The following is a 26,210-nucleotide window of genomic DNA, read 5'->3' on the forward strand; positions in this document are numbered from 1 at the left end:
AATTTGAACCTCGATATTACGAGTTCAAATCTAATAGCATCCCAGTTACTGTTGTCAAATAGAGTTTCCCTATTACCCTATTAATTATTTACTAAAAGAAAATAATTATTTACTAATGGTATTTGATCAACAGGTAATAATTCGAATCTCAGTACTAGAACAATAAACCTGGTGTAATCCCATAAGTAGGATCTGAGAAGGATATTGTGTACATACAGTTGTTTGCCTGTAAAACGGTACAGTTGAATTTATACGTGGTTTATAGACAAGATTAATTTGATCCTGAAATAATGCAATAATAGAAGAAATGTACACTACTTAGCCTTAAAATGTAGATGAAACAACAAAGATGATAGTTCCGGGAACAAGGTTTTCGGGCACGGCAATGATGAGATCAAAAAGCGGAAAAGTAAGATTATATTAAGCATTGTATAGAATGTGGTATAAGTTTTGCCAGAAAATTCGTGTCCTTTACAATGATAACTGGGCTTACTATTTATAGTTGTGTCTAGGGAATGAGGTCCTAGGATCGTGCCCTCCTTTAATGTTATTTATGAGGGTCATTGATAAAAATATAACGGTGAATATAAATGTCAAATTCTCTATAACGGGTAGTCACTCTAAATGCTGTACAATATTCCTTATTAAATACTGCCGGGCGCAGAGCATTTAATACACCTTTATGAACGTTATCCCTTATGGTGACAAGCGGAATGGCTGCGTTCGATTTTCGGCCATCCTCATCTAGGGTTCCACGTGTCTTTCCTTTAGATGACCACGTGTCATATCATATTTCACCATATATAGATAGTCCACTTGATTTCCGGTGACATAACTTTGTGTTACTGGGAAGTTGGTAGAAACACTCTATTGGCGGGAATTACTATAACTCCCTCTGAAGGCTTCTTACGGTTGATTAGACGTATGTCTCTCCGCATTTAATACCCCGAACACGCGTCATCCCACGATTCATCACAACTTTTGCCGATTATTGAGGTAATCATAGTCATGAATTTAGCCGCCAAAATTTTACTTATACGCATCATTCTTTTCCTTTGCACTTCATAATTTCTCGAACTTCTGATTTGCATATTTGTTCTCCATCCTTTCTCTAATTCTCTTCAAACAAAAACCTTTTCCTTCTTCTTATTCAATGGCTTCTTCCTCCAAGTGTGCCGGTTCTTCAAAGAACAAGAACAAAGCCGAGGACTCTGCTCCTTCGACGGTGGGTTCCATCATCCCAAGGAGACTCAATATCACAAAAGACTAAGAAGAGAAATTTTCTACTGCTAACCCTCGTACATAGGCTGTTAGTAGGTACTTCTTCCATTCGTCCTTCCAGTATTCCTGCTGTGAAGGAGGACTGCCGCTGCCATGAGTTGGATATTATTGCTCCTGATCTATCAGAGCGAGTGACCCTTCCCAAGGAAGGTTTTACATACTTTTACACGTATCCCTTTCCTTTGGGTTCGTTTTCTTTGAGTGGAGAGCTTGATTCCATGATTGCGAAGTTTTTCCTTTGCTACCAGGTGTGTTTGGCATAGTAAGTCCTTCAGTGTGGAGGACGGTCGCCTGCCTTCGACGCTTGTGCCAGGAGACTGGAGATGAGCTAACCTTAGCTTATATGATGAATCTCTATTCTCCCAAAATCTTCCGCGGGGGAATGATAAACCTCTGCAAGCATGGCCACCATGCTTTTCTATCTAGCATGGATGATGATAACGATCGTGGGTGGATGGAACGGTTTGTTGCAGTCTCCACCAACGACATCATTCCGGCAACGGCTTCATCCTTTTCGGCCGCTTGGAACCGCACTCGTAAGCTCTTTGTAGATATTTCCTTTTACTAAATATTTTTCTATAGCCGTATTGATCCTCCATCCTTCGTTTGTTTCAGCAACACAATGGATCCCACTGGCGATGGAAGGCTTGGACCAGTGGGTTCAAAAGATCTTGGCCGTCACGATGCCAGAAACTCATTTTTGGAAAGAACTGGCCCTTAAATACAGGTGGACGGCCAAAAATTATGGTAATTTTAACTTACCTTGCTTACATTCTTTTTTTATATATGGAGAACTTGGTTGAACCCTTCTGACTTGTTCACGAAATTAGGTCTACCTGCGGGCTCTGTTGCTGTCCCCGAGGAGGACGTCTTGGCTGATCATGCTGATGCAGTGAGGCTGTTTCAGGAGGCACTTACTTGAACAGGTATCTCTGGGCCTATTTTGGGCGCAAACATTTCTTTACGGAGTCCTCGATCGGAGGATAAATAACTGAAGAGAATACGTTCATCCACGACCGAGGAAAAGAATAAAAGGGCAAAGATTGATGTACCCGAGTCATCTCCGGTGGCGATGGTGACGGGTCCTCCTTCCGGGCCGGTCATAGACACCGTGATAATTGATGATGATGAAGAAGCTAGTGATGAGGGAGCTTCTCTACATAGAAGAAAATGATCCTCATCATCTCAACATGATGCTCGACCTGTTGAGAGAAATACACCAACCGAGGACGATGCCTCGACACTTTGGGAGAGTTTGATTTGGTAGATAATGTAACTCCCATTTTCGGGCCCCAAATGTTGTGCCCGATACTGCGGGGCTGAGTACCAGGTCCTTGCCGTATTTGGTTGGCGAGCATCCAACAACCAGCACTGCATTTGATACAGCTGCTTCTCACTCTTCAACTCCATCAGCTTCATCTCCATCTTTACCAATACCAGCAACTACTACATCACTTCCATCTTCATCCACTTTTCCACCAGCAGTTGTTACATCGTCTCCACCGGTCGTACCTGACCATGAAGAGGGTGTTCCTTTTTTTCCATAGTCCCCAGTTCATGGAAATTTTGGGCAAAATTATGCTGCCCCTTTTGAAGATCCACAAAGGAGGAGGAACGTTACTCTTTCGGTCTCTACCGGATGCAACTTGATATCCCGGCCGGTGGAGCTTGCTAATTATCTGAAGCCAAAGAGAAAGACTGGGAAAAGATTCAGGCACTCTTGGGAGAGTGTTTGTTGAACAACGCCATGCACAACGCCGCAGCGGTATGCTCCTTTATTCCTTTGTTATTTCTTCTACTTTTGTATAAATGTATTCTAAGTTTTACTTTTTCTTGTTTTATAGGCCAACTTTCTTGCTTCTGAGGGCTTTCATAGGTTAATTCGTGAGAAGGAGAAACTTACTTCTGAACGGAATCAGCTTTTGGTGGAACGGGACTGAACTGTTCTCCGCCTTTCGGAATTGGAAACCAAAGCTACTGAGGTCGTTGTTTTGGAGGCTCGTTTGCAGCAAAGCGAGCAAGAAGTGGTGACCCTTAGCCAAGAAATAGGCCCACTAAAGGTTGGATTTGATGAAGCCAAGGCCAAATGGGCTGAAGTCTAGGACGTCGTTCTTGCTGCAACCGAGCGCGAGGCTGCCTCCGCTGAAAGAGTGATTAACTTAGAGGCAGCCTTGAACTCCAAAATTGAAGAGCTTGCTACTGTGGGGGCGAAACACGCCCAGCTAGAAGAGAAGTAGAGGAAAACTATCGAGGATAATAGGCTCTTTAGTTCAACTATCCGTGACCTTGATGTCAGCCTCAAATTTGCTAGGTCCGCCCGGGAAAACCTTTCTGCCGAGGTAACCCAACTCAAAGAAGAACTCAAGCGCCGAGAGGCTTCCCTCGTTGTTGAAAAGACTTACACCATGTACATCATGAGGAGAAAAACCTTGGAAGAGGCCAAATCCGGTGTCATTGACTTTGATGCTGAAATTGCTAAGGCACGCGAGCTTGAGTTAGCTGCTAAAAGTAGACTCCCATCCAGGTCTGATGTACCTGGCCCTTCTGGTTCTGGTTTCGCGTTTTTGGGAACTGAAAAAGAATCGGATGATGATGATGCCGAAGGCCAAACTGATGATAATGTTGTGTTAATGGTGGACCCACCTACTTCTCCTGGAGATGCGGACACCTCTCTTTCTCCTGGTTCCGGAGGTAGTGCAGTCTAACTTTTCTTTTCTTTTTCCCATTTTGTACTTTTACTGTTTCGGCACGTTCTTGTAAATAAAGACATATTTTTGCTCAAGTATTGTTTGAGTCTTACTTTCATTTGAATATCCATGCAAGTCTTTACCCTTTGAATTTGCTTAAGAATTCTGCGCACGTTTTTCTGTTCGCGCTTTACTATGTGTAATCTCGGATGCATTTTCCTCGAAGCATTTTGGTTTCAAGCATTATCCCTTTTACGTGAGGGTTTCTATAAGTATTTGTGCAAGTTTACTTTTTGCGTCCTTTCGTGTATGTCTTCAGGTGTAGTTTTCCTCAAAGGCATTTTGATTTCGAGCATAAATTCTTACGAAACCAACCCTTTAACGCGAGTGTTTTCATAAGAGAGGGCCCTCTTATGTTTACGGTGCTCTTAAAGAGGATGTCTCATGTTCATTATGACACTAACATTTGAAGTACTTGTTTAACTTTCAAATGAGAAAGTTAGTTTATCGTTCAGACAAGAAACAAGATAAAAATAACAGGATGTATTTTCATATAATTTCTTCTATTTTCAAAAGTACACAAGCATTTATTATGCTAAGAAATTGCCATTACTTGTGGCTAGCATGTATTATGCTAAAAAGAAATTGCCATTACTTGTGGTTATCTTGTTATAACTTATTTCTATGGGGCTGGCTGCGCAGTCCCCTGGTCTCGATGATGCATTTAGTTTCGTATTTTCGTTTCCCGGTTGACGTGGTAGTCAATGTTGCCGTATTCTCATATCACTCCCCCCCAGTGTTCGAATGCGAAGAATGCGAATTGGAATACTGGAAGTCTTGTGTCTTCAAAGATCCCACCAATGAATTGCTAGATAATCCTTAACTCGGTAACATACCTTACTTCCCCTTAGGAATCCATGCTATTGAGCGAAAGAATATCTAATAACCCTCTAGCGGTTTGTGCTCGTGAATGGCCGGGTAACCTTTGTTCGGTAGCAAACTTAACTTCCAGTGGGAATTTGCTATCGAACCAAAGATTATCTAACCATGCTCGAGTGGAAGCTTGTTTGTTTGCCTTGCTATCAAAGGTCTTATTGCTGTTGTCTTCATAGTATGCTTTCTATCGCTGCCTCATTAAAAACCTTGCCAGAAAAACCCAATTGGGACAAAAATTGAACGAAGAGAGAAAGAGTGCAGGATATACTTTCCGCTTAAATAATGTTCATCAGCAATAATATCTTTTGAGGTGTACCACGTTCTAGTTGCTAGGTAAATTATCTCCATTCTAGTTCTCCAACTAGTATGAACCTTTCCCAGTGATAGCTAAAATCCGGTAGAGACCTTCCCACGTTGAACCTAGCTTCCCCATGTTGAGCTCCCGGGTATTTTGGGTTACTTTCCTCAGGACCAAATCTCCTACTTTGAAATAACGGAGGTTGGCTCTTCGATTATAATATCACTTCATTCTCTGCTTTTGAACTGACATTCTTACACGTGCCAAGTCCCTGCGTTCCTCGAGCAGTTCCAAGTTGATTAACATTGCTTCATTGTTCGATTCTTCATCTGTCCGAAAATATCTCAAAGTGGGTTCGCCCACTTCCACCGGGATTGGGACTTCACAACCTTACACAAGGGAAAGAGGAGTTTCTCATGTGCTCGATTTGTCCGTTGTTCCGTAGGCCCATAAAACTCCGGACAATTCTTCGGGCCATTTGTCTTTTGCTGCTTCCAACCTTTTCTTGAGGTTTTGAATAATCACTTTGTTTGTTGACTCCGCTTGACCGTTTGACCTCGGATGATAAGGAGAAAATGTGATCCTCTTTATCTTCAAATCTTCGAGAAACTTTGTAACTTTTGCACCGATAAACTGTGGCCCATTGTTGCATGCTATATCTTTTGGTATTCCGGACATGCAAATTATATTTTCCCACAGGAAACCCACCACTTCGCGTTCTCCGATCTTCTGATAAAGACCTGCTTCCACCCATTTAGAAAAATAGTCAGTTAGAATTAAATAAAATCTTACCTTTTCGGGAGCCGGTGGCAGCGGTCCGACGATGTACATCCCCAATTTCATGAATGGTCATGGGGACATAACAGAATGTAAGGGTTCTATCGATTGGTGTACTAGTGGTGCGTAGCGTTGACACTTATCATATTTTCGTACGAAGTCTTTGGCATCTTGTTCCATGCGAGGCCAGTAATATCCTGCCCATACCAACTTCAGCACCAAAGAATCTGCGGCTGAGTGATTGCCGCATATCCCTTCGTGGACTTCTCTCATGACATAATTAGCTTCTAACGCTCCTAAGCACCGGGCCAGCGGGCCTTGGAAGGATTTTCTATACTATTGGCCTCTCTTGAAGCTATAACGTGGAGCTTTGGTGCGTAACGCCCGAGATGCTTAGGGGTCTTCGGGCAACTTCCCATGCTCGAGATAGTCGATTATTTCATTTCTCCAGTCCCAGACCAGACTAGTCGAATTTACCTCATAGTAACCATCTGTATCCAGGACTGAGTTCATCAGTTGCACCACCGTCCCAGACTTTGATCCCTTTATTTTCGTCGATGATCCTAAGTTTTCTAATGCATCCGCTTCTGCGTTATCCTCCCTCGGGATATGAGTAATTGACCATTCCCGGAATCGTGCCAAAAGAGCCTGGACCTTTACCATGTATTGTTGCATACGTTCTTCTTTGGTATCAAAGATCCCGTAGACCTGATTTACCACCAGCTGCGAGTCATATTTGATTTCGATAACCTCGGAATCAAGTCCCTTGGCTAATTCGAGCCCTGCAATCAAAGCTTCATACTCTGCTTCATTGTTAGTTAAATGGACCGTTCTGATGGCTTGGCTTATGGTTTCCCCCGAAGGCATGATTAGACACCCTTTTACATTGGAAGCTTCGTCTGTAAATAAGATCCAAACCCTTGATGTCGATTCTGACACCATTACTGCCTCCTTGGTTGATAGAGGCAGTAGTGTCGGACTGAAATCGGCCACGAAGTCAGACAAGACTTGTGACTTAATTGCAGTCCTTGGTTTATATTCTATGTCGAACTCACTCATTTAGACGACCCATTTGGCTAATCTGCCCGAGAGCTCGGGTTTATGGAAGATGTTCCGTAAAGGGAAAGTAGTCACCACAACTATCGGGTGGCATTGGAAATAGGGACTCATCTTCCGAGCGGCGACTACGAGAGTTAAGGCCAGTTTTTCCAAATATGGGTGGTGAGTTTATGCTCCCGTTAAAATTTTTCTAATGTAATAAATGGAAAATTGCGTACCTTCGTCCTCCCGGACTAAAACTGCACTTACCGTAACTTCTGAAACCGCGAGGTAGACTAGCAAAGTTTTACCTTCTTTTGGTTTTGAGAGAAATAAAGGGACTGATAAGTACTTCTTTAGGTCCCTCAGAGCCTATTGGCACTCCGATGTCCATTTGAAATTATTTTTCTTTTTGAGCAGTGTGAAGAAGCGATGACATTTTTCCGACGACCGGAAAATGAACCTGCTTAAAGATGCTAATCTTCCTGTGAGCCTTTGGACTTCTTTTATGTTCGACAATTGATCTGGGATATCCTATATGGCCTTGATTTTGTTGGGGTTTACCTCAATTCCCCTTTGTGCGACCAGAAGTCCCAGAAACTTACCAGAACTGACCCTGAATATACACTTCTCGGGATTAAGTTTCATGTTATGCTTCCTTAGGATGTCGAATGTTTCTTGCAAATGCTTAAGGTAGTCACCTTCATTCAAAGACTTAACGAGCATATATTCTATATAAACTTCTATAGTCTTTCCTATTTGCTTTTCAAACATCTTATTTACGACCCGTTGATAAGTGGTTCCGGTGTTTTTCAACCCGAAAGGCATCACATTGTAATAATATGTACCGAAATTTGTTATAAACGAATTCTTTTCCTGATCTTCCGGGTTCATCTTGATTTGGTTGTACCCGAAATAAGCATCGAGGAAACTCATTAACTCGTGACTGGCTGTGGCATCAATCATTTGATCGATATTTGGAAGTGGGAACGAGTCTTTTGGACACACCCTATTAAGGTATTTATAGTCTACACACATGCGAAATTTATTATTCTTCTTCGGAACTACTACTACATTGGCTAGCCAGTCCAGATATCTTACCTCTCGGATCGAACTGATATTAAGCAAGCGGGTTACCTGTTCTTTGACGAATTTATTCCTGGCCTCGGCAATAGGGCATTTCTTTTGTCTTACCGGAGGTAAGTTGGGATCCAAACTCAGCTTGTGCACGGCTACTTCCGTCGGGATACCTGTCATATCCTCGTGTGACCATGCAAAACAATCGATATTAACTTTAAGGAATTCAATAAAACCAGACCTGAGCTCCAGGTGCAGTCCTGCCCCCAAATAGGATTTTCTTTCTAGGAATTCTTCGAACAAAGCAACTTGCTCCAGTTCCTCTGCCGTGGACTTCGTTGCGTCCGTCTCTTCTAGAACTTGGAAATATCTAGGCACTTGATAATGTTCTGACGACTATGCTCCCGGACTAACTTATTCTAGATCGGGAATAGGTACCGATTCCTGTAATTTATATGCCGTGTGCTCCTTCCCTTTGCTACTGGAAATCGAAATTGCATTCATCTCTCTTGCTGCCAGTTGATCACCTCTTATCTGCTTGATTCCTTCGAGCGTTGGAAACTTCAGCAATTGGTGATATGTTGAGGGTATAACTTTCATCTTGTGTAACCATGTCCCTCCCAGGATGATATTGTATCCCATGTCACCATCTACTACTTCGAAGAGAGTTGTTTTCATTATTCCTTAGGCGTTCGTGAGCAGCAAAATCTCTCCCCGGGTCGTCACGCTTGCAAGGTTGAATCCAGCGAGGAGCTTTGTTGCCGGAATAATGCTTCCGGTGAGTTTATCTTGCTCCAATACTCTCCATTGTATGATATTAGCCAAACTTCCTAGATCCACTAGAACACGCTTAATCTTAAAATCTAACACATTAAAAGAAATTGCTAGTGCATCGTTATGTGGTAACAGCAATCTGTTTGCGTCCTCCTCCATGAAAGTGATATCGTCTTCCCGGAGACTTTTACTATGAGTTATTGATACTTTCATCTTCTTCACTGCCGAAAAGTGACCTCGTTAATCGCATTCCCTCTGAAGATCATATTGATCGTTTGCCGTATGGGCTCTTCTCCTACTTTTGAAGGTCCCGCGTTGTCTCTGTTACGAGCGTAATTGTTCTAAGCTCGATCACTCAAGAATTATCTGAGGTGACCATTCTTCAATAGTGTTTCCACCTCTTCCCGGAGGTGTCAGCAGTCCCCTGTTCGGTGGCCGTTCGTCCCATGGTATTCACATAATAAGTTAGGATCCCTCTGGCTGAAATCGGATCTCATAGGTCTCGGGGAATCGTGCTTCTTTAATATTTCTCATGGATGATACCAACTCCACTATACTGACGTTGAACTTATATTCCGTTAACTTAGGGTAAGAAGGATCCCGAGACCCCGACGTCTCTTTATCCTGAAGTGATCTATTATTTTGACACGATCGGTCCCTCTGTCAATGGTGAACTTGTTTGCTGCCCGAAATTTTTTGCCACGACCTTCGATCCGCTCGTAAGGAAAAAACTGGTCCCTCGAAGTCCGTTTGTCAGCGTCGTAGTCATCCTTTGATTTTTCTCCGCTCTTCTCCCATCCCTTGGCCGATGATGTAGAACCGACCTGGTCATCTTCGATCCTTATCTTTGACTCATACCGGTTGTGAACATCTGCCCAAGTTGTTGCTTGAAACTCAAGCAGGCTCTCCTTCTGCTTCCGGGAAGTGTCTGAGCTTCTCGAATTCGATCCTTTGGTGAATGCTTCAGCTGCCAATTCATCCGGGACAGTCGGAAGCAACATTCTTTCTTTCTGGAATCGGGTAACGAACTCTCGTAATAATTCGGATTCTCCCTATGCGATCCTGAATATGTCGGTCTTGGGGGGCATGAGCCTTGATGAAAGAATCTGCGAGCATCTCAAAGGAATCTATGGAATGCTCGAGTAATAATAAGTACCACGTTAGAGTTCCCCTCGTGAGAGTTTCTCCAAATTTCGTTAACAACACAGATTCAATTTCGTGAGGAACTAAATCATTTCCTTTTACTGTCGTTGTGTAGGTGGTAATATGCTTATGTGGGTCTGAAGTCTCGTCATACTTTGGCATTTCAGGCATTTTGAACCTTTTTGGGATTAGTTCTGGTGCCACACTCAGGTTGTACGATAATTGAGTATACTTCTTCGAGTCCGGGCCTTTCAATACTGGTGGCGCGCCCAGGATCTGGTCCATGTGGGCGTTTACTTTCCTCATAAACCGTAAACGTTAATTCTTGAACGGGTCATTCTCGTTGTTGAGACCGAGTCCATTCCCCCCAGCCCCGTCGGAGCCAAATTCACCCCTGGGATTGTTGTTGTCGACTCTCTACTTGCATTATTCGAAATTGGATCTCCGGGAGAAATTGGATCTCATCTGTTTGCATTATTCGAAACCCCCAATAGCGCCTACTTCAGCTCTGTCATAACCTTATCTTGCCGCGTGAGATGGCCTAGAATGATCGCCTATTGCTCTTGCAGGACCCTCACCGCATCCATGACATGCTCCTCATCAATATCATCGAGAGTTGTCTCCCGAACCTATCGAGGGTTCTGCCTGTCATCCACCGGCGTGACGTCATTTCCCTCATCGTGAGTGTCACTAATTGAATCCTCGAAATGAGGCTGATCCCTTCGAATTTTAAGGTTGTATGTATTGTTAACAGTGTCATCTGCCATTTTTGTGATTTTTTTCTAACACAAAATAATCAAATCACTTTAGTAAAAAAGGCAAGAATCAATTTAGTTGCACGGCTGTCTAGGCCCCAAGGTGGGCGCCAAACTGTTTACCCGTAAAACAGTACAGTTGAATTTATATGTAGTTTCTAGACAAGTGAACTAATTTGATCCTGAAATAATGCAATAATTAAAGAAATGTACAATACTTAGCCTTAAAATATAGATGAAACAACAGAGATGACAGTTCCGGGAACAAGGTTTTCGGGCACAACAATGATGAGATCAAAAAGCAGAAAAGTAAGATTGTATTAAGCTTTGTATAGAATGTGGTGTAAGTTTTGCTAGAAAATTCATGTCCTTTACAATGATAACTGGGCTCACTATTTTATAGTTGTGTCTTGGGAAGTAAGTTCTAGGATCGTGCCCTCCTTTAGTGTCAATTATGAGGGTCATTGATGAAGATGTAACGATGAATATAAATGCCAAATTCACTGTAACGGGCCGCCACTCTTAATACTGTAGAATATTCCTTATTAAATGCTACCAGGGGCAGAGAATTTAATACACCTTTATGAATCAAGTCCCTTCCGGTGACAAGCGGAATAGCTGCGTTCGGTCTTCGACGATCCCCGTCTAGGGTTCCACGTGTCTTTCCTTTAGATGACCATGTGTCATATCATATTCCACCCTGTACAATAGTCTTATCCCTACCTTGTGAAGGTAAACACACAGTTTTCTATAGACCCTCTGCTCAATTTTAGTATTACGAGTTCAAATCTAATAGCCTCCTTAGTTACTGTTTGCCGAATTGACTTTTCCTGTTCTTATTAATTATTTACTAAAAGAAAGAATTTTATTTGGATCATAAGGGACCACTCAAAGTTTTGAGAATGGAGTCCACTCTTTCATAGGCCCAAAGTAGTTCGTTCTAATTGAAAATTATTGAGGAGGCTTTTTGGTCTAAGCTAATGGCTTGGACATAAGAATTGTAAAATTTCAATAAAAAGTAAAAAATATTTTTAAGTGAAAATGGTATTTGAAAATTAGAGTTGTGTTTGGACATGAATATAATTTTGGGTTGTTTTTGAAGTTTTGTGAGTGATCCGAGTGAAAATTTTTAAAAACGGCTTTTTGGAATTTTTTTAATTTTTGAAAAATTTCAAAATGCATGTTCAAGTGAAAATTGAAAAATTTATGACCAGACGTTGATTTCGAAAAAAAGTAAAAAATTTCTTATGTCCAAACGGGCTATTAGTGTTTAGATTTCTTTCTCAAATAAAAGAAGAGAATCTAATGATAAACAAAATAATACGTTAAATGTTGTGGGCTTGGTCTACACAACAAGTGTTGTTTTGGTCCACAAGTTGATGATTGTTTGGTGTACTGCCATTATAATTTTGAACAACCCCATTTTTTGCTTTCTTTGTGTGGGTTTCTGTCAGATCGAAGAGTTATTGCTGAAGCTGTAGGAATGGTCTACACTTCCTAAACCCACCTACAATAAAGGGTCTCTATTTATTTCATCCCGAACCACGAGTTCGAGCTCTCTCAGAATGAAGAATTTCTTGGTAGAGAGCGATTTACCTCCTTAATGGTTTTATCATATGCGAATTCGAATTATATCGGGCCAGTGGCTTCTAATACCGTAGGAATGATACGGGGTAATCATTCTAAATGGCTGTTATTTAAGAATTAACCAATGTATCCTGAATTTCAGCTTTTCGGTTCAATTTTTCAGGACGCAAATATCACGAGTTATCCTGAAATTCAGATTTTGTATTTAATTTTCATGACAAATACTGACTAATCCCTAAAAGAGCCGTGAAAATGGCTATTTGTATACTTTCCCCTCTAATACCATGTGGCTAAACCTAAATAAAGACTATAATCTTTTCATTAATTTAACTTCCATAAATAGAATGTGTAAAATTATTTTACACTCTCTCAAGTTATTTAAAAGATAATTACATATAACTATTGATCATAATAAATGAAATTAATAATTCAGAAACTACGATAAATAACCTTCTATAGCAGGTTAACTTATACTATAAGACATTCATTAATTTATCCGTGAATAAAAGTTAAATCCTCTTCTCACCGTCTGCAATGAGATAGTTTAACTGTTCAAAAGATCAAAATTCAAATCGCATTATCAAAAATTATTTACGGCTTCAAATTTTAGATAAGTGATGTAGTTCAATAAATTTTTCTTACTCATCCATTGATTATTTGATAGGATAACTTATTCTTCCCACGTGATCTGTAAAATTTCTTTTTTAATTTCTTTTTTTGGTGGCCATCTCAATATTTAATGAGCCAAGCCTTTCTTTAAACTTTACAACAAATAGTACATTTAAATTTTTGTCTTGGTATAGATGGAAGTTGTGGGTCTTTCTACTACCCAACGTGCACAAATTTATTGATGGAAAGACACTCGTGAATGACATATATTCCCATTTATTTATCCTATAAGCCCTTTTGCTAATTTTAATTCTCTTATTAAAATATACAGCAAAAACTAGTCTTCATATTTCTTAAAGATTGTAGAATAAATAGGACCAATTTTACTTAGTCGAATTCTAGATTTCAAAGTCTTGAGAGAGGTGCATGTTTCAAATATCGGTATTGTAACCATTCAATCCCAAACGTTCAAAATTTGTAGTATATTCTATTGTTTGAAAAACAAGAATTATTACTTCAAATATATACTTGTCCATTTTCCAGTACAATTATTGACTTTTTAAGGCGAACATGTTTGTTATGTGTAAGTTATGTTATTTATATCTTGTGCATAAATGCATGTAGGGAGAGGGAGAAGTGGAAGTACTATCCATAGTGAGAGGTCACGAGGCTAATACATAGTACGATCAACTATCTGACTTATTCAGAACGATGGTGAACCAAGACACGAAGAAGTGCAATGCAAAAGTAAAGATTTATTCGCATTCGATCACAGCTCCGCCAGTACCATATGTTGGTCTAGAATTGTAACTTTCAGTCCAGATTTTACTAATTTAAAGAAATTTATATTTGAATTCACAATGAAAGTTGAATATTTTGATTCACTCTTATTCTAGTCGATCTTTTTAATATAGAGGAATTGTACTTTATTGTCTTTCCCACAAAAAGTAGATATGTCATGTATTTAGGAGTATTGGCGATGCAGTTTGACTCAGTTTTATTAACCAGAAAAATACAACTAATTAGTTGCTAAATATTTGTCCAAACCAAATCAAACAAAGTACAGTTTAATTGGTTTTGGTTTTTGCAATTTCTTTCGGGTTATATAATCATACAAACATGCGTACAACTGTAACTACAGTCACGTTAAAAATAAAAAAAATAAAAAATGTAACTACAGTCACTTGACTTTAATCTCTTTCTTTTTCCCTTAATATACAAAGTAATAGATATTCCTTTGTAGGCGGGAAATTTAAAGTTTTTTTTTATTACTCACCCAATGTCTTACCCGTACTGGGACCTCTTCGACTAATTCGAATTCGCATTCCATAAGGTCCATAACGCTTCTATCTCGATTTTTTTTTTTCCTGAGAAACAAAACTCGGGATTTTGGTTTAGGGTAGAAAAATTTTATCCATCCCACGGGTGGTACAAGTTTGAGGCGAGTATGAGGGAGTGAACAAGTCTACATCAGTGCAACTTTACTATACTAGGAGTGAGTTGCACCTGCAAAAAGAATAGTGAGAATTAATAAGAAGCTTTATTTAAAGCTGGACAAGAATTGGAAAACACGAACTTTGTTTAATGGGCTTGAATAGTCCTTCTATTGGGCCTACAATTTTTTGGATTTTTTTCTTTCCTGTACATTATATGAAACTTTCTTATCAAAATTGTCCTACTTTTAAAAATTACCCGCCCTAAATAAGGTTTGCTTACAATTTATATACAATCCATTATTAGTGCCTTAAATTAGGGGATTAAGTTACACCATTTTTTCTTTTTTCTCTCTTCTCTTTCCCTATTTTCTGTCGCTTCTCTCCATGTACTATCCATTACTAGTATCAGTACCTGCACGATGCGCGGACACAAATTATGTCAAGTTTTGATATAGGTTATTTGAATCATATGTAAATAACCATAAAATATAAACCTCTCAGATAAAAATTATATAGCATTAGATATTAATTATGAAGCAGGATATGAAATTATTATAAAAATCTCGTATTTGACAACCTAATTTTTTTTTATTTAATATTTGTAGTAACCTAACCCCTTAATTTTAGTACTTACATTTCGTTTCGCTGTTGTTTGCAACAAATTATTTGTAATACCAGAAGAAATTGCAACCACAATAAAATATGAAGAAACATAATTTTATTGATAAAATGATGCGGGTACAATTCTGTTTGTTCCCTTGATTATTCTCTCTAGATCGTTCTTCGTGATTCGAGGGTTTAACCAGCGTATTTCTCGAACGTAGGATGATGTGAACTTCCTTAGTATTCTCTTCCCTACTGTAAATTTTAATTAGTTTTTATATTAATGTTTTGCATATAACCAGAATAATATCATATTTTATTTTAAATTGTAACTTTAAATTAGTCTAAAATATTAATACATAAGTTATTTTATTATTATGTTCCAAATGTATTGAGTTCTCTTATAATTATTTTTGTATTTGATTATTAGGAGTGAGTTGCACCTATAAAAAGAATAGTGAGAATTAATCGAAAGCTTTTTTTAAAGCTGGACAAGAGTTGGAAAACACGAACTTTGTTTGATGGGCTTGAATAGTCATTTTACTGGGCCTAAGATTTTTGATTTTTTTATATTTCCTATACACTAAAACTTTATTATTAAAATTATCCACTTTTGGAAATTACCCGCATTAAATAAAGTTTGTGTATAATTTATATACAATCTATTATTAGTGTCTTAAATTAGGAGATTAAGTTACATCGATTTCTTTTTTTCTCTCCTCTTCTCTTTCCCTATTTTCTGCCGCCTCTCTCCGTGTATTATACATTATTAGTGCGTTAAATTAGGAGCTTTAGTTACGCTCTTTCCTTCTTCTTTTTTCTCCTATTACATATTCTCTGTCGTTAACTTGTGTATATATGTGTATCTGTAGCCTAACTTGTGTATCTATGTGCACTGTCGTTACCTATTAGTACTAAATTATGAATTTGAATGTGTTCTTTACTATTAAGTTATATATTTTTAATAATCATTATTTTTATACGATATGCAATAAGTAAATAAAAAAATTCCACTCTCTTTTATGTTTAACATTAAATTTAAATTTTGGGTTTTATATTTAATTTAATTTCCTATAAGATAAATTCACATATTTTACTTAATATCTACTCTTCTGCTCGGAAGTTTTTCAGTATTTGATATTTTTGATTTTTTACTTTGTCTGTTAAGATTCAGATACATGGTATTGTCCATTGTATATCTGACTTTTCTCATCATAATTCAAAAAATACTTTTTCACCTCAAATTCAAATAGGTCTTATCATTCTATATTTTTATATTTAATTTTTTAAAACTTTTGTCCTTTTGTTACATGTTTATTATTATGACATTATTCTTACTTACAATTGTTATATTGAGATGTAGTTTTTTAGGAACTTGGATCTTGACTTAATGTTATTGCTTATTATTTTTGTTTAATAACATATACATAAAAGCAATTTTTTCTTACTCTAGAAATTAATTGATCACAATTCTTGAATAGTTTATCAATAATATGTAACATAAGATATATTTAATATTTACTATTTTGATTGAAATTTTTTCAGTATTTGATATTTTTGATTTTTGACTGTCTGTTAAGATTCCAAATACGTGGCATATACATATTTACTATTTTGATTGAAATGTGTATGAATGTATATATATATATATATATATATATATGGTATGTATGTATGTATACCATTTCTTATCATAATTCAAAAAAGATTTTGTCATCTCAAATTCAAATAGGCCAAATACATATGTAGGCCCTCAAACTTGTCCCTTTTTGTTACTTGGACACCTAAACATAGGGTTGTTTCTATCACGCACTCCAACTAAATCACATCTGTGCCAATTAAACACTGTCAAGGGAAAGAACACGTGAACATGAGAAAAACTTGTTGATTTTTATTTTTTTATTTTATTATTATTATTATTATTATTATTATTATTATTATTATTATACTCCATATTATGATTATTTTATATATCCTAATATATTATTCCTATTAAACCTAGATCGTAATTTTTCTTCTTGACAAAATCGAAGGCAAAGTTGCTTGCCCTCCTAGGTTTCTTAAGAATTTCATCGTCATACCACCTGAAAAAATTGCAAGCAACTTTGCCTTAGATTTTGCCAAGAAAAAAAATGACGATCTGGCTTTAATAGGAATAAATATTAGGATATATAAAATAGTCATAATTTGGAGTATAATAATAATAATACTAATAAAAATATAAAAAAATTAACAAGTTTTTCTCATGTTCACGTGTCCTTTCCCTTGATAGTGTTTAATTGGCACAGATGTGATTTAGTTGGAGTGCCTGAAAGGAACAACCCTATGTTTAGGTGTTTAATTGGCACAAATAGATTTAGTTAGAGTGCCTTATAGGAACAACCCTATGTTTAGGTGTCCAAGTGACAAAAAGGGCCCAGTTATGTATTCTGCCATTCAAATAAATCTTGTATACATATATATATATATATATATATATATATATATATTATATGAAAAGCACGAAGGCCCTTAGCGAAATATCGTTCGCCTTTTTTATCCTTAAAATATGTATTTCACGTTGGACAAAATAGTAATTTAATTATTTTACTAATTTTTAGGACTTTAAAATTAGCTAAAATTTTGGTTATTAAATCCTTCCTTATTTAAAATATGTATATTTTTGTAACGATATTAAATGCGCTAAATCTCCTTTTATAAATAAATTACTAATAGTTTGAGATCACTTCTATTCTTTAAAAAAATCAACGTTATGTCTACATGAATAGAAAAAAGTTCAAAGAACAAAAGTATGGCTTCTAAAAATCCTACCAAATCTAATGGCTTCGTATTCACCTAAATACAAAATTCACAAAAGGAAGTTTTCTCTTTTTGTATTGATTCCAACAAATGACTCAACGTAGTTTTTTCATATATTAAGTATTTATATTAGTTGATACATTTTTGAGAAATTGCGATAAAACCTTATGGAGTAACAAATATGCATATTTTAGATTTAATATTAGGCTAGACAAATAATAGTATTTTTCAAAAGATATATTTAGAGGATATTCTTTTCAAATTCATGCAAAATCAATATATCAAACCTTGATGTAAAGTTAAACGACCTTTTAACCTTAAAAATAAACAGTCATTTTATAATATTTATGTACAAAAAATAAAATACATATTCCAACAAATTCTTCTGTTACTCGCTATTATTATACTCTTTAATTCAATATTAAATTCTTACAATACTTAATAATAAAAGAACACTTATGACTTAACAATTATACATATAAGTTCAAATGATATATCTAACTTTAGAGGAGATAAAAATATTATTAATACATCATTATCATTTAATTTATGTATATCAAGTACATTTTATTAATTAATCCTAAAATAAAAATGAATCGGATAACTTCAATAATGTAATCGGATGCACCAAAAAACGGAAGTCCGAAGTCGTCGCCATTTAATACACTTATTATCATCATTTGCCCAAAATCATCATTTAAGTTTTCCCAAATATTTTGAATAACTAAAACATAGTGTAAGTTAATATAATATTTATATAATTATTTTACACATATTTACTCATCGAGATGGGGTACACGCGCAAAGCGCGTACCCTAAGACTAGTATATATATATATATATATATATGTATAAATAAGTCTTGTCCTTCTTATTACATTATTCTTACTTAGAATTGTCACATTGCGATATAATTTTTATTAGCTTGCCCGTGACTTCTTGTTATGTATTATTATTTTTTAATATTATATAGATAAAACAGATTTTTCTAACTGCCCCCTCCGCAAGAAACCTAAAAGAAGTTGTAACCAAAAATAACTCTATAAAACCCTAAGCCTCTCTCACCCCAAAATAATAATTTATAAAGAAAGTAAAAACCAAAAAACTTGCGAATGCATATTATTTGCATAACTATACTGCTCTAACATATAGGTAAAAACTTAATCTAGTCAGTGAATATATATTTTCTTCACTTTAAATCACTTAACTAGGGTAAATGAATATGATTTGGTATAAATACTTGACGCCTTCACGAAATTCATATATTCTCCCCATTGTTACATTAATTCACTCATCAGAAATATATAATTAATCTTCTCCAATATGTATTATCTCCAGAAATTGATTCTAAAGCAAAGGCATGTTTCTTCTATGCTTAAAAAGCATGTATTCTACAGCCAACAATCCATTGCCTCATGGACCTAAGCAAACAGACAGATGTATCGTTAACGTTAACCAAACATGTTTTTCCAATGGCAGGGGACAACAACATGGTATTCTCTCCCTCGTCAATTCACGTATTATTGGGTCTGATCACGACGGGTTCAAGTGGTCCGACCCGTGACCAACTTCTCTCTTTCCTCGAATCCAAATCTGTACCTGAAATCAACCATCGCTCTTCTCAACTTATCGATTTTGTTGTCGCTGATGGTAGTCCCAAAGGCGTCCCTCGTTTGAAAGCTGCTAACAATGTTTGGATTAATCGGAATTGTTCTTTCAAGCCTTTTTTCAAACAGATTGTGGACAATATTTACAAGGCTGCTTCTGTTTCTGTTCATTTTAACAAGCCTTTAGAGGTGACAAATCAAGTGAATCAATGGGCTGAAAAGGAAACAAACGGCCTTATCAAAGAAATTCTTTCTCCCAACTCAGTTAAACAAGGAATAATAAAACTTATCATTGCAAATTCATTGTACTTTAAAGGAGAATGGGATGAGAAGTTCGATGCATCAGTAACAAAGGACAATGATTTCCACCTTCTCAATGGAACCTCTGTTCAAGTTCCCTTTATATATGTCTACCAAGAAGAAGCAATATGTGAAAGCTTTTGAAGGTTTTAAGGTGTTGAGGCTTCCTTATAAACAAGGTAAAGACTTCGTTGCTGATCATCCATTTCTTTTTCTGATTAGAGAAGATGAGACAGGCGTGATATTGTTTCCTGGAAGCGTTCTTAATCCTGAATAGTCGTTCATAATAGCCTTTGTTCCTCCAATTTCATTACATATATACGGAGATTGATATGTGCTCTTTTCATCTTTTATGTGTTGCATTGGACTTTTTTGGTATCTTGAGGTAGAAATAATTAATTTGTACTATGAAAGAGTATTGCTATGGTACCATTCATGAATCCTACTTATCCTTTACCTTGCACTTTGAAAACATAGAGACAGCGGCGGCCCTACCCTACGGTAGGTAAAGCAACCCATATTTGTGGGGGCCATTTTTTATTACACCTATTATATTATATACTCTCTATGTTTCAATTTAGATTACTCATCACAAAGTTTTTTAAAAAAAGACTTTTAAAATTTGTCGTCTTAAAAAAAATTACAACTGATATGATTTCTACCAAGAAAATTGCATCTGAAATGAAAATCAAACCCGAACTTTGTAAGTAACGTGTGATATATAGAAAAATATAATTTGACGTGAATATTGATATTGAAATCTCTTGAATAGTCCTTCTGAGTTAATTACTATTTATACATAGTAGACAAGACTATTTTTTCACTTCAAAATAGATTTGAACAATTCGAAGAATATGAAAATATTTTTTGTTTTCTATTTAGCGTAAAAAAACCGAGATCACTAGATAATGGAAATTTAAAAAAATATTGCCTTAATCTTTAATGTTTCTTAAAGCATAATAATCAATCCGATATTGATGGTTTAGATTTATTTTCTGAAATAAAAGTGTTAAGTAAAATAGTACAATTAGAAGATAACAGTTTAATTGATATACTCAATCAAATATAAAGATTTGATTCTTTTCCAAATGCCTATATTGCTTATTGCCTACTGTTTCGATGGACCTTAAATGGTCACCCCTCACCCCTATATGGGTTACGGCCCCCCACGGGCCGGTCCACACACTCTCTCTTTATATATAGTCAAAAACATACTTGTTGGATAAAAAGCTTTTGCAAAACTTAATATATTTGAAATTGTACCAATAGATTACAATAAAACACAAAAAGCGAGGACAATATTTCATTCATTAAAAGTCACTATTCAACTTAAACCACTCAAAAATATTTTCAAGTTGCTCATGACATATCCAACACCAACAAATCATCTTCATCTAGCATATATGAATCCTTTTGTAAAACAAAGATGCCTTAACATCTTTATTTTCATCTAAATATATAATTATATGCAATGTTAATATAACGATCCGACCGGTCATTTTGAGTATCATGGCCTCGTTCCCCCATTTACTGCTCAATTTATACTTTATAATTATTTTATAATTTATCAGGTTAGTTGGTTCGGGTCTGGAAGGAACTCGGAGTGAAATGAGATACTTAGTCTCATAATTGAAAATTTTAAGTTAGAAAAGTGGACCGGATATGGGCCTATGTGTAAACGACCTCGTATTTAAATTTTGATGATTCCAATAGCTCCGTATGGTAATTTTGGGCTTAGGAGCGTGTCCGAAATATTATTTGAAAGTCCGTAGAGGAATTGGGCTTGAAATACCGAAAGTTTAATTTTTGAGAAGTTTGACTAAGGGGTTGACTTTTTGATATCGGGGTCGGAATCCGATTCTAAAAATTAGAATACCTCTATTATGTCATTTATGACTTGTGTGCAAAATTTAAGGTCAATCAGATGTGATTTGATAGGTTCCGTAGTCGTTTGTAGAAATTAAAAATTTTAAAGTTCATTAAGCTTGAATTGGGGTGTAATTCATGGTTTTAGCGTTGTTTGAGGTGATTTGAGGATTCGACTAAGTCCGTATGATATTTTAGGACTTGTTGGTATATTTGGTCGAGGGCCCGAGGGGCTCGGGTGAGTTTCAGATGGTTAACGGGTTGGATTTTTGGACTTGGAACTCTGCTAGAATTTTTCTGATGCACCATATGGTTTCCTTCATCGCGTTCGCGAGTGGAGCCTCGCGTTCGTGAATGGTGGACTGGGTGTGCATCGCGAACGCGAGAGGTGTTACGCGTTCGCGAAGAAGAGAGGAAGCAGCTGAGGGCCCCAGGCAATTGGTCTACGCGTTCGCGTAGTGAGGGGGAACGAAGCATCGCGTTCGCGATGGGTTGAACGCGTTCACGTAGAAGGCATTGAGGCAGAGGCATTTTGAGCTTCGCGAAGACGAGGGTGATGTCGCGTTCGTGAAAGAGGAATTTGGACGGGAGATATTTTGTGCTTCGCGAACGTGAGGCATTGACCGCGTTCGCGAAGAAGAAAAGCCTGAGCAATGAGTTTATGTTCCAAAAATGGGACTTCATCCCATTTTCAGTTTTTGACGATTTGGAACTCGGATTTGAGGCGATTTTGGATGATTTTCAGATGAAACAATGGGGTAAGTGTTCTTAACTCAATATTGGTTAAATTACTCGAATCCATGTTTGTTTTTATCATTTAATTGGTGAATTGAGTTGGGGAAATTTGAAAACCCTCTTGGTTTAAATTGAAGATTTGAGGATCGAGTTGGGGTCGGATTCTGATAAAATTGGTATGGTTAGACTCGTGGTTGAATGAGCTTCTGGATTTTATAACTTTTGTCGAGTTCCAAGACGTGGGCCCCACAGGCGATTTTTGAGCTAATTTTCGGATTTTTTTGAAAAATCATTATATTCTTATGGAATTAATTTCAAAGAATTTTATTGACTGAAACGAATTATTTATGACCAGATTTGAGGCGTTTGGATACCAATTCACGAGGAAAGGAAATTGCGGAATAACAATTTCACGGCTTGAGGTAAGTAACAGTTTTAAATCTGGTCCTGAGGGTATTAAACCCCAGATTTTGGTATCATGTGATTAATTTTGAGGTGACGCACATGCTAGGTGACGGGCGTGTGGGCGTGCACCGAGGAGATTGTGACTTGGTCCGTCCCGGAAAACTGTAAAGTTGAATAATTTGTTGTTAGCTATATGCTCTCTATGTGTTGATAAAATTTGGCTGTAAATCATGTTAGAAATCATGCTTAGGCTATGTGATAGTACTGTTGGGACCCACATAGGTCGGTACTTGTTGAATTGCATGCTAAATGTTATATGTACTCTGTCTCAGTTTTTACTTGCACATTTTATCTCAGTCTCTATTATTATTATTGATACATCATATCATTATTGTTTGGGCTGATTTCATGATTATTGAGAGCCCGAGAGACTGGAGAGATTTATGACTGAGTGAGGTCGAGGGCATGATTGTGAGATATTGATACTATATATTGTCTGTGCAGCACGTGAGTTGGCCGTGCAGATCCTTATATTATACTATAGCACGTGAGTTGGTCGTGCGTATCCTTATATTATACTATAGCACGTGCATTGGCCGTGCAACACGTGAGTTGGCCGTGCGGATCCAGATATTTATATTATGGTACGTGAGTTGGCCGTGCGGATCGAGATATTTATATTATGGCACGCGAGTCGTACGTGCAGCACGTGAGTTGTCCGTGCAGATTATAGCGCTTGAGCTGTAGGATCCCCTCCGAAGTCTGTACACCCCCCCTCCCCCCAGTGAGCGCGGGTACCCATTGAGTGAGAGATAAGGGCTGGGAGCCCAGAGAGTGATGGGGGCTGGGAGCCGAGTGAGTGATTGTTGTCCTGAAAGGTTGTACTTGATTTCCATTTGTTGCACTTAGTTGCTATCTGTCATTGTTGTGAAATCTCTGAAAGATTGTTGATATACGGATTACATGAACATGAACTGTATAAAAATTGATTTGACACTAAACTGCCAGATTTGATAGCATGTCTATTCTTTGGTGGGATTACTGAAAATGAACCATAACTGTGTAGCTCGTTACTATCTTCAGTTCCATATTTATTATTGTTACTTGCTGAGTTGGTTGTACTCATACTACACTCTGCACTTCGTGTGCAGATCCAGGTGTTCCCGGACATAGCGGGTAGTGATCCTTTCGCGCGGTTGATTTTCAGGAGATTTTGAGGTAGCTGTCGTGTTCCGCAGACCTTGTCTCTCCTTCTCTATCTCTTTGTTCACTGTGTTTGGTCTTAGACTATTATAGACTATATTTTCCAGACTTGTATTCATATTAGATGTTCATGTACTCAGTGACACCGAGTTTTGGGGAGTGTTTGTATTGTATTTAAATATTATATTTTCAACCTTAAAGAGAAGTTTTGGTTTATTGAGATTATCGGCTTGCCTAGTATCGAGATAGGCGCCATCACGATAGGTTGGAATTTTAGGTCGTGACAGTTAATTAGTTAAACATTAAGAAATAACTAAATCTTTAAGAACAAAAAATATTTATATTCGCATAAAAATGTTACTAGTTTGAGATTAGACTACTCTTCTTGTTGTTTTTAGTTTTCTGTACTTTTTTATATTTTTAATTAAATACCACTACAAAAAAAAGTCAAATTGCGGCAGTTATTTTTATAAATTGCAGCAGTCCGCAACTCCCGCAATTTGTTGTTGCAGCGATTCACAAAACTCCCGCAAGAAGGCTCGCGGTAATCAATTTGCAGTAGTTCTACCGCGACTGCAGTAATTAATTAGCAGCAGTTAATTTGGGGCAATTCAACCCCCGTATATTGATTATTAAATTATTAAAAAAATTATATTTTTTAAAAGTTTCGGCAGTCTAAAGCTATGCAACATAGGAAATATTTATTTAACAATACAAAAATTACCGGCGTTCAAAACCCACGCAATTCATTGAAAGTATTAATTTTGTTTTACTGCATTTTTTTACAAATATTGAACTTTGAATATTATCTACTAATGAACCTGTACACACCATAATCTAACCTCTCTCTCTCTCTCTCTATCTATATATATACTTAGAAATATCAACATATTTAGTATCACAAAAGTATTACTTTTATAAATATAGTAATTCAGTAGTTTTCAAACTAAATTTTAGTAAAAACATTCACCCTAGCCATTCTAACATCCGCTCCAACCATGTAATTACATTGTCATAATTAACTATCCAATTCAATTACAAAGAACATCAATTGTTGTCACTTGGATTACTGCCATCAGATGATCTTCTTGCGTCCATGGGTGATAGGGATCCACTAGCTGCATCTCTTGGCTGCAAACAAAATAAAACAATAAGATCTTTTGAATACTAATTATAACTTGAGCTATTTCTTGAATAAAAATCTGATCTTTACCAATTCCAAGCTTTATTCTCTAGTCAAAATTTCAAAACACATGATACTAGGAATTCGGCAGTACACATACATAACTATAATCCTAGAAACAAGAAAGTGTCAACAGGAATAAATTACAATCGATCCACAAAAGAAAACCGGAGAAAGAATATCTTTAGTTTTTTTTATATGAGTTGCTCCTGATGTAGATAATATCAGTTGAAAAAAAGAAGAGGTTTATTTACCGTTGTAGGAGGAGAAGCAAAAAATTCCGCAAATTATTTTGTTATTGTCCCTTCTTTCATCATCATATATATCTTGAAAGAATTCATCATATGTTTGTGAGAATTCACTATTTCTTTGTAGTTCTCTTGGCTTTGGTTATGAGCATTCAACAATTTATTGTAGTTCTCTTGGCAATGGTTCAAACATGAGGCATCACTACTTGAAACATTCATATCAACAAAACAAAGTCTTGCATGTTTAAAAACTTTATTGGAGATAACTCCTAATCCTAGGCACCTTACCCTTCTAGAGTGCTCTTTTCCTAGCACTTTACCAATAACATCATTCGGCGAAACTTCAGACTCATCCACCGTGCTTTGGCTCAAAGCAAACTCAATTTTTTCCTAAATATTGTTTGTCACAATATTAATAAGTAACTAAATGCACACTAAGACAAGCAAAAAAAAAATATAGTTGCTGAAATGCATCAAGCCAGACACTTTAAAAGTATAAAATACACCTAAATACAAAAGCAACACCAAAAATGAACTTCATCCTTATAGGTCTAGTTTATTTTACTGACTCCTTTTGCATTTGAAGAAGCAAGATCAGTACTTAATACTCTGCAGCGGAACTACCTATTGTTTCTGCACAAGCTGAAGCAGTAAATAGTTAAACTGTAGACCAGACTAAACCACATCATGATCAATAAGGATCATAGATGTGAAACTGCCATATCAATACAAATAGGTGTTTATATATACCGTATTTATTTCAAAAGTACTTCACACCAGTAAAAAAAGTACCACAGACTATAGTCAGAAGTCATTTTCTTAGTAACTTTGATGGACAAACTCTATTTACTATCTCTAATACTC

The 26,210-nt window shown here is 36.8% G+C and overlaps 1 long non-coding RNA gene and 1 pseudogene across 1 annotated transcript; one reads left to right on the plus strand and one right to left on the minus strand.

Annotated features, from left to right (window-relative positions):
- The first annotated feature begins 18,992 nt into the window (after positions 1 to 18,992).
- Positions 18,993 to 20,103, plus strand: LOC104096407 (serpin-ZX-like; annotated as a pseudogene).
- Positions 20,104 to 24,976: 4,873 nt separating this feature from the next.
- On the minus strand, positions 24,977 to 25,840 carry LOC108945176 (uncharacterized). Its single transcript, XR_011411573.1, has 2 exons — positions 25,353 to 25,840; positions 24,977 to 25,046 (listed from the first exon to the last, which is right to left on the minus strand). It is a non-coding gene; the product is annotated as an uncharacterized lncRNA (long non-coding RNA).
- Positions 25,841 to 26,210: the final 370 nt, after the last annotated feature.

Source organism: Nicotiana tomentosiformis, chromosome 10 (genome assembly GCF_000390325.3).
Source record: "Nicotiana tomentosiformis chromosome 10, ASM39032v3, whole genome shotgun sequence".
NCBI lineage: Eukaryota > Viridiplantae > Streptophyta > Magnoliopsida > Solanales > Solanaceae > Nicotiana > Nicotiana tomentosiformis.